At 41.7% G+C, this 6,573-nt stretch overlaps 1 long non-coding RNA gene across 1 annotated transcript in view; it reads right to left on the reverse strand.

Moving 5' to 3' along the window:
• The window catches only part of LOC109145599, a 31,636-nt gene extending 26,254 nt beyond the window's left edge, over positions 1-5,382 (reverse strand). Inside the window, exon 1 of the long non-coding RNA XR_005601868.1 lies at positions 5,252-5,382. This is a non-coding gene — a long non-coding RNA (uncharacterized LOC109145599). The remainder of the gene's footprint in view (positions 1-5,251) is intronic.
• Between the last annotated feature and the right edge of the window lie 1,191 nt (positions 5,383-6,573).

A 6,573-nucleotide genomic window follows, 5' to 3' on the forward strand; every position in this document is an offset into this window, starting at 1 on the left:
ATTGCCTAACACATGGAAGTTGCACAGACGGTTAAAAAGATCCCCAGAGCTCATGGCCAAACCGTGAGCTTGGGAAGGATTCCTCTTCTGTGCCCTGGGGCATGACTAGCCATACATAGTATTCTTGACATGTATTTCTGCACCCTATTCTTAATGGTTTCAGAGCCTGACAGATTTCAGTCTTTCCAATCCTTGCTAACATGTCTGAGTATTTACCTGTTAAAAGTCCAAGAAAGCACCCTCTAATTTCCTTCAATTTAAGCCTGTTCATTGTTGCTTTACCAAGAGTAGCCAGGCAGAACAAGCCATTCCCTTCCACACTGCAACAGTCTGTAATTATGTGCAAAGGATGGATCCTCTAAATCCTCTCTTCTTCGAGCTGAAGAAGATCAATTTGATTAATCTTTGTCACAGGTCATGTTTTCACACTTTCAACAACTCTTTTCCTCTCTCTACACAGTTCTCAACTGGTGCACAGCTTGCTTGGATTTTGGTACCCAAATGCTCTAGGATTTGGTACCTGATCCTCTAGGACAAGCCCTAATTAAGCAGAACAACTCACTCATCTCCCACCCAGGCTAAGAATCTCAACCACATGCCCCAATAGCATTTTTCTTTTTACAGTGTTCCTGGAAACTGTACTCTATTTCTGTACAAACTCTCCACAGCCAGCTCTCCCCATGCTAAGCACTGTGCTTGGAATTCGTAATGTTAATGAATTTTTATTCTTTTCAAACTCCACCTTCTGTTTGAAAAGATCTTTCAAACAAATCCTGAGCTTTTTATTCTCCCATATACTTGTGGCACCTAGTGTGCTCGGAGGATTTGAACAATATCATTTCCAGTTCCTTGTCCTAATCATTAATAAAAGTCAGACGTGTGATACCAAGGAACATATGGATTCAAATCCACTCCCCCATGCATAATCAGATAGCGAATTTGGAATGTAAATTAAGGCTTTGTTTTGTACATTATTACTCAACAGCACTGAGATTTTAGCTCCTCTAAAGCAAAACCAACATTGAATTATGAGCATTTCTCTCTCTAATGTTTTAAAATTTCAACTTTTGTGCTCTTTTCTATTCCATTTACTGAGCTGCTGCCTTATTGTATAACTCCCTACCTCAAAACGTGCATCACTGATACAATGCAGTTATAATAATAATTGTTGAAATATAAAGATAGTTTGAGAAACTAGCTTCTCACTGACAATGAAGGCCGTTGTTTAAGAGTAAGAAAAGCAACTCATGAAGATGCTTCTCAGAGAAAATTTAGTTTTTATTTCACCTAAGAACAGTTAGTCAAGAATCTTTATATTCCTCTAATCCTCTCTCAAGGTTATCTCACAGATGTTCAGAAATTAATTGAAACTAACAGTGACAAAGTAGAGAAAGCTTTTGCTTCTCGAAGTGATTTTTAAGTGGCAGTTAACTCTCATAATCTCTGTGCAGAGCCAGAAGCAGGTACAGGCATGGCCCAGAATAATTTAAGCACTCGCAGTACTCACAGAGACTGAGTTGCATCCAGCCTTGAGAATCCCGCAAAAATAAATGAAGGAAGAGCAGGCTTCTCTCAGGCGCCTGAGGCAGAGGAGAGTGTTTCCTGGATGTTACAGCCTAGCTGCTCTCCTGCCAGTGGCACTGGACAAAAGGGCTGATACGGCTGTGTGAGCCCCACAGCACGTGGGAAGCCCACCCACAGAAGGTGGGGTCTCAGAGCACCACTTCTAGGTGCATTTAGGGCATTGATATCACCAAGGCAATGATAAAGGTCCTTCAGAAAACTCAAAATCAGATCAGATACATCCACAGTTTTATCTATCACCCCTCTGCTTCCGTGGTGAGGAGCAGCAACTGTCTAAAGCACCATTTGACAGCACTGTCCAGCAGTGGACAGGCAGCACAATTTCCCATCTGACTGGGAACAAGAAGTCAGCTGTAACACACAAATCAACCAACCAGACAGAAGCCTGCTGCCAGCCCTTTGTGGCCAAACAGGGAATCGCAAATCAGGCCAACGAGCTGCTGCTGCAGAAACACCTCAGGCAGCCCTAAGGCCAAGTGAAGTACGAGCCCAGCTGTCAGCTGTGCAAGAAGGGAGCCCACTCCACAAGTTCCTCAGGAGGAAAACCAAAGCAAGACTGTATGGTTAAGCCATTTTATTGGGAGAGGAAAAGGTGGGGTGCATGGGAAAATCGCAGTGGGAAAAATCACATTTCTACCACAGATGCCAAATGTGTACTGTAACAACCTATAAGGTTAAACAGAGAAAACATCTGAAAGCTAAGTGCCAAAGCTCTGATCTCACTGCAAGATGTCTGAGGAACTGTGAAGCCCAAATAAAGGTGAGTCAGACTTAGAGTCTCAATTCTGCTAGATGCTCTGAGAATTGTACCCTAATGCAGGCTATATACTGTGTTAAACAAAGCTCTCAACACACTCCATCAAAGTGAACTTTGCAAAAGCTACCAAAGGGGCTGTCAGCCCATGATGAGGTTTGTAACAGCTTAAAACACAATAAGGGAGCTAACATTAAACATAGCACCAATTTCTTTTTTCTCAAAATGAAGAGATATGGTCATTTAAAGTAAGAGAGAGAGACAGACACAGATGTATGCAAATGTATGCAGACAGAAAAATAATTGGAGGTCAGAGACTTATTTGCCTAGATCCCACTCGAACTTGCAAGGTAGTGTAGTGCCAGACATGTGAGACACAAGGACAAGGAGAAAGGTCTCTGAAAGTGCCCAAAACAGCTGGAGGGACTGTGAAGCACAAAGTTGTGCTGACCAGAGTATGGTGTAATCAGGAAGGAGACTACCTGACTAAAAATTTATGTATTACCTGTATACCCAGAAAAACCCAGTAATGATGAAGGGAAGGAAATTATAACCTCCAGCTCACTATGTACTGCTGGGTTTCCTTCCTTTCTTCTCATAGACTGCAGACTAACAACTTCTTCAGTTCAAAAGACTTTTTGTCCCTAGATTTGAAGTGCACACAGATTAAGAAAAGCAACTAAATTCAACCATCATACCCTGGATATTTTTTTCCTCTAAATATGATTTGGCTGCTGGTCTGTACAATTGAGTCAGTGTCAGTAAATGTTATAGAGGCTGACTCACAGGGATCAGTCAGTCCCAAGCAGTTTCTGTTTGAAGAGAACATTTGGTAAAATCTCACCTTTTATTTGTGACCTTTTCCCAAACGAAATATAATCTTACAAATAATGCTGTTATTCAAATGCCTTTCCTTTATATCAAGATAAGAATCTCCAACTATTTAGAAGCTGTTTCAAATAGACATTTTCAAACCATTAAAATACACAAATAGGTTGCCTCTGATCTGTTGTTTTGGCTACTGAACACCTGTCCTTCATTTAACAAGGCTACACAACAAAGTATATTTGTTTCTCTGCCCTCCAAAATCAACTTTCACAGCCACTGCAACAGGAAAACTTCCTTGGGATGTGGTCAAAACAAGCAAAAAAAAAGCAAATTGTTTGTAAAACCAGTTCTGTAATCCTGGCTTACTTTCATTTGAGCTGTGCAGTCACTGACAGACTGCTAATAACAACTAAAAGGTCTAAATCAGGGCCCATTTTTTCATAACTGTCAGCACATTTGCCTGCTGTTACTTCTCTCCTAATAACTTTTTCTGCCCCATGTTTATGCCCCTAAACCATATGTCATGATCAGAAACAAGACTGTACAACTCCAGGGTAAGCAAATGTAAAAGACTTTGAGTCAATACAGAAGCCAAAGTTTTTGATGGCTGACAAGTCAGGAACCCCCAGAAGTCCAAGCTCAGCTTTACAACTGCTTTTTATATTTTCCAGGCTGTACTACATCTAAGTGGATTTCTCTTGCTCCTTTGGGCACACTGAGCACAGAACACTGATCACTTACAGTTTCATTCAACCATCTCTCATTTGCATAACTTGCATTTATTAATCATACAGATTTTGGTTTTTCTCCATCTGGAGGGACAGCAGATTTGGCAAGTCACCAGCAAACTGGCAGTGGCTTTCCTGGGGCTGTGACCAGAGCTGTAGAGGCCCCCTTAATGAAGGAAACAGTGACAAAACCCAAGCACGTGCTGGTCAGCTGGAAGCAGTAGCCAGACTGACCCTGTTCTCAGCCATGTGCCACCATTAAACACCTTCCCCATACCCAAGGTTCCTTTGTACTGTTCTGAGTCCCTGACACTTTGAAAGAAACTGTCATGGGTTAGCAAGCATAGTCCCGGAAACGATGTTCTTTGCAAAGGGGTGCTTACAGCTTCCTCTGTGACCTGACAGAACCCATCAGCTAACCAGTTTGAATATGGACAATTCTTTAGCAAAGCTCAGTGCAAATCTTTGCTCCTCACAGTCAAACACCCTACTCTTTTTTGGACCAGTTGACCCACTTATCATTAGAATGAAGTTTTGAAGTGACATGCCACATCTCACACCAAAAATGCAGTTTGATTCCCAAACAACTTGATCCAACCACCTTCACTTTAGATGCTCTGGTTTAATTACAAGAGACACTTTTCCAAGAGACAGTAAAAGTGAAGCTAAAGAATGAAAATACTTGATTTTTTTCCTTCCTTATGAACTTTCACACATACTTACAAAAAAACAAAGTGCAGAATTTGGCTGATGCTGTATCTTAGGAAACAGATCCCAGGCCAACGTCACAGTTCTACTAACTATAACAGGTTCATAAAGAGTTCTTGGAAAGCAACAGCAATATTGCAGTCTGTCTTAGGGTAGAAAGGTCTCTGAGCTGGCTTCAGCCTGGTAACCAGAAGCAGATTCACTGCAGCAATAATACAGCCAAACAGATTAACCTGCATTGAGCTCTGTGCTGGCAGAACCACACTGCCTGCTCATGTGAAGGGGCTCCAGCACCTGCTGAGGTGCCAGAAAGCTGCTACAGTAGCTACCCAAGTTTTTGTCTGGTTTTCTGGCTCATTATGAAAGGAAGACCATCTATTTTAATTATAATTTCAAAATTCTTATGCACACACTTGAACTTGGGATAGGGGCAGTTTTAATTTGTTTCAGGGTTGATTCATCTAACACTGATCATAACAGAAGACAGTTGATGCTTGAAGAAGAATAACCTAGGTATCCATCATCTGAAATGTTTCCTCTGAAGCATCTTATTTTGCATTATTCTTCCTCCTTTCCCTTCTTCTCCCTCCATGTAATGACAGTCCTCAGTGTAATCACTCAACAGTGTTATCAGCTCACGATGCTTTACCTTTTAAGTGGTAAAATGGAGCTTCACTCCTTTCACACTCAGCACACTGTTTTTCTGGAGTTACTTCTTTCTCCCACAACCAGAAAACTGTTTGGAATGAGAAAGGCTGATTACAGTATTTCTGAAGGAAAAAAAACCTGGTTATTACGTTTGTCTGAAGATCTGTTTCCCTCAATATTCCAGTCTGACTTTTCAGACCACAGATGTTTGAAACCTTCACAAACCCCACTGACATTGCTCATTGCTAATTGAATTTCACGATTTCTAATGTGCACTGTTTTTTTCAGCCATTTATTCTGCCAACCTAGATTCCATATTGGGTGATAACTCCAAGCCATAAAAGTCTTACCTGTCTCCACTTGGCATACCTTCTGTCATTCCTATAGTCACTTCCTCCATAATCCTGCTTCTCCTAGTTATGCTACCTGCCCACAGTCCTTCCGGTTATCTGACATGTTATCTATAAAGACAAATGCCAATTTTCGTGTCAAACTAAGCCAGGAGCCCACATTTACCCTGGGGCTTTACTTGCTGCTCCTACCCTTCTCCACCCCATTCACCAAAGCTGCTAACACTGTCAGTAGCCATATAAAAAACCATTTTTCTTTAGCTAAAGTATAAAAGGAAGAAAGCTCTTGGGATCCAATTTGTCTCTTGCTGGTGCAGACTGTGGACCTCTGGAGGAATCTGAACTGCACCAGGTATTTACTACCTCAGCATCCTCTACAAAATTGTTGCCTTGACTGCACATCCCTTCAGGACAGATGCAAAGCTTATCAGCTTTAGTTCTGCTGTTGCCCTGAGCCATATCAGCTCCAGCAAGAGATGTGCAGGGCAGGCAAAGTGTGATATCCGGCAGTGCCCTGAGTTTCAGCATGCTCAGTTGTCAGGGTAAGTAAAGCTGTTTCACACCAGCACTGAGATGCTGCACGTGAAAATGGGACGTACAGGAAACAGTCTATGCCTGCTGTCGGTGCTGGGCGGGGCGGGTACAATCTCCAGGGTAGAAATAAAGGAATCAGTGGGAAATAGCTGCATTTTATGGGCCGGCCCACATGGCACAACAGGAAACATTAAGACTGTACCAACTAAACTAACCCCAGGAAAGGGAGATACACGTATTTGTATCATGACAAATCTTACCCTGTAACTTGATTCAGCCATCATTGATTTATCTTGTTCTGACCATAGCAAACCAAGACCTAATTTATTATCAAATTAATCTGAAAGAAAACTTTACAGCCTTGTAGCATGTAGTACTTTCCTGTACTTGAAAGCCTCAGCACTCTTTTCATCATTGATTTTATTTCCCCAGATATTTT

This window comes from Corvus cornix, chromosome 4 (assembly GCF_000738735.6).
Source record: "Corvus cornix cornix isolate S_Up_H32 chromosome 4, ASM73873v5, whole genome shotgun sequence".
Lineage (NCBI taxonomy): Eukaryota > Metazoa > Chordata > Aves > Passeriformes > Corvidae > Corvus > Corvus cornix.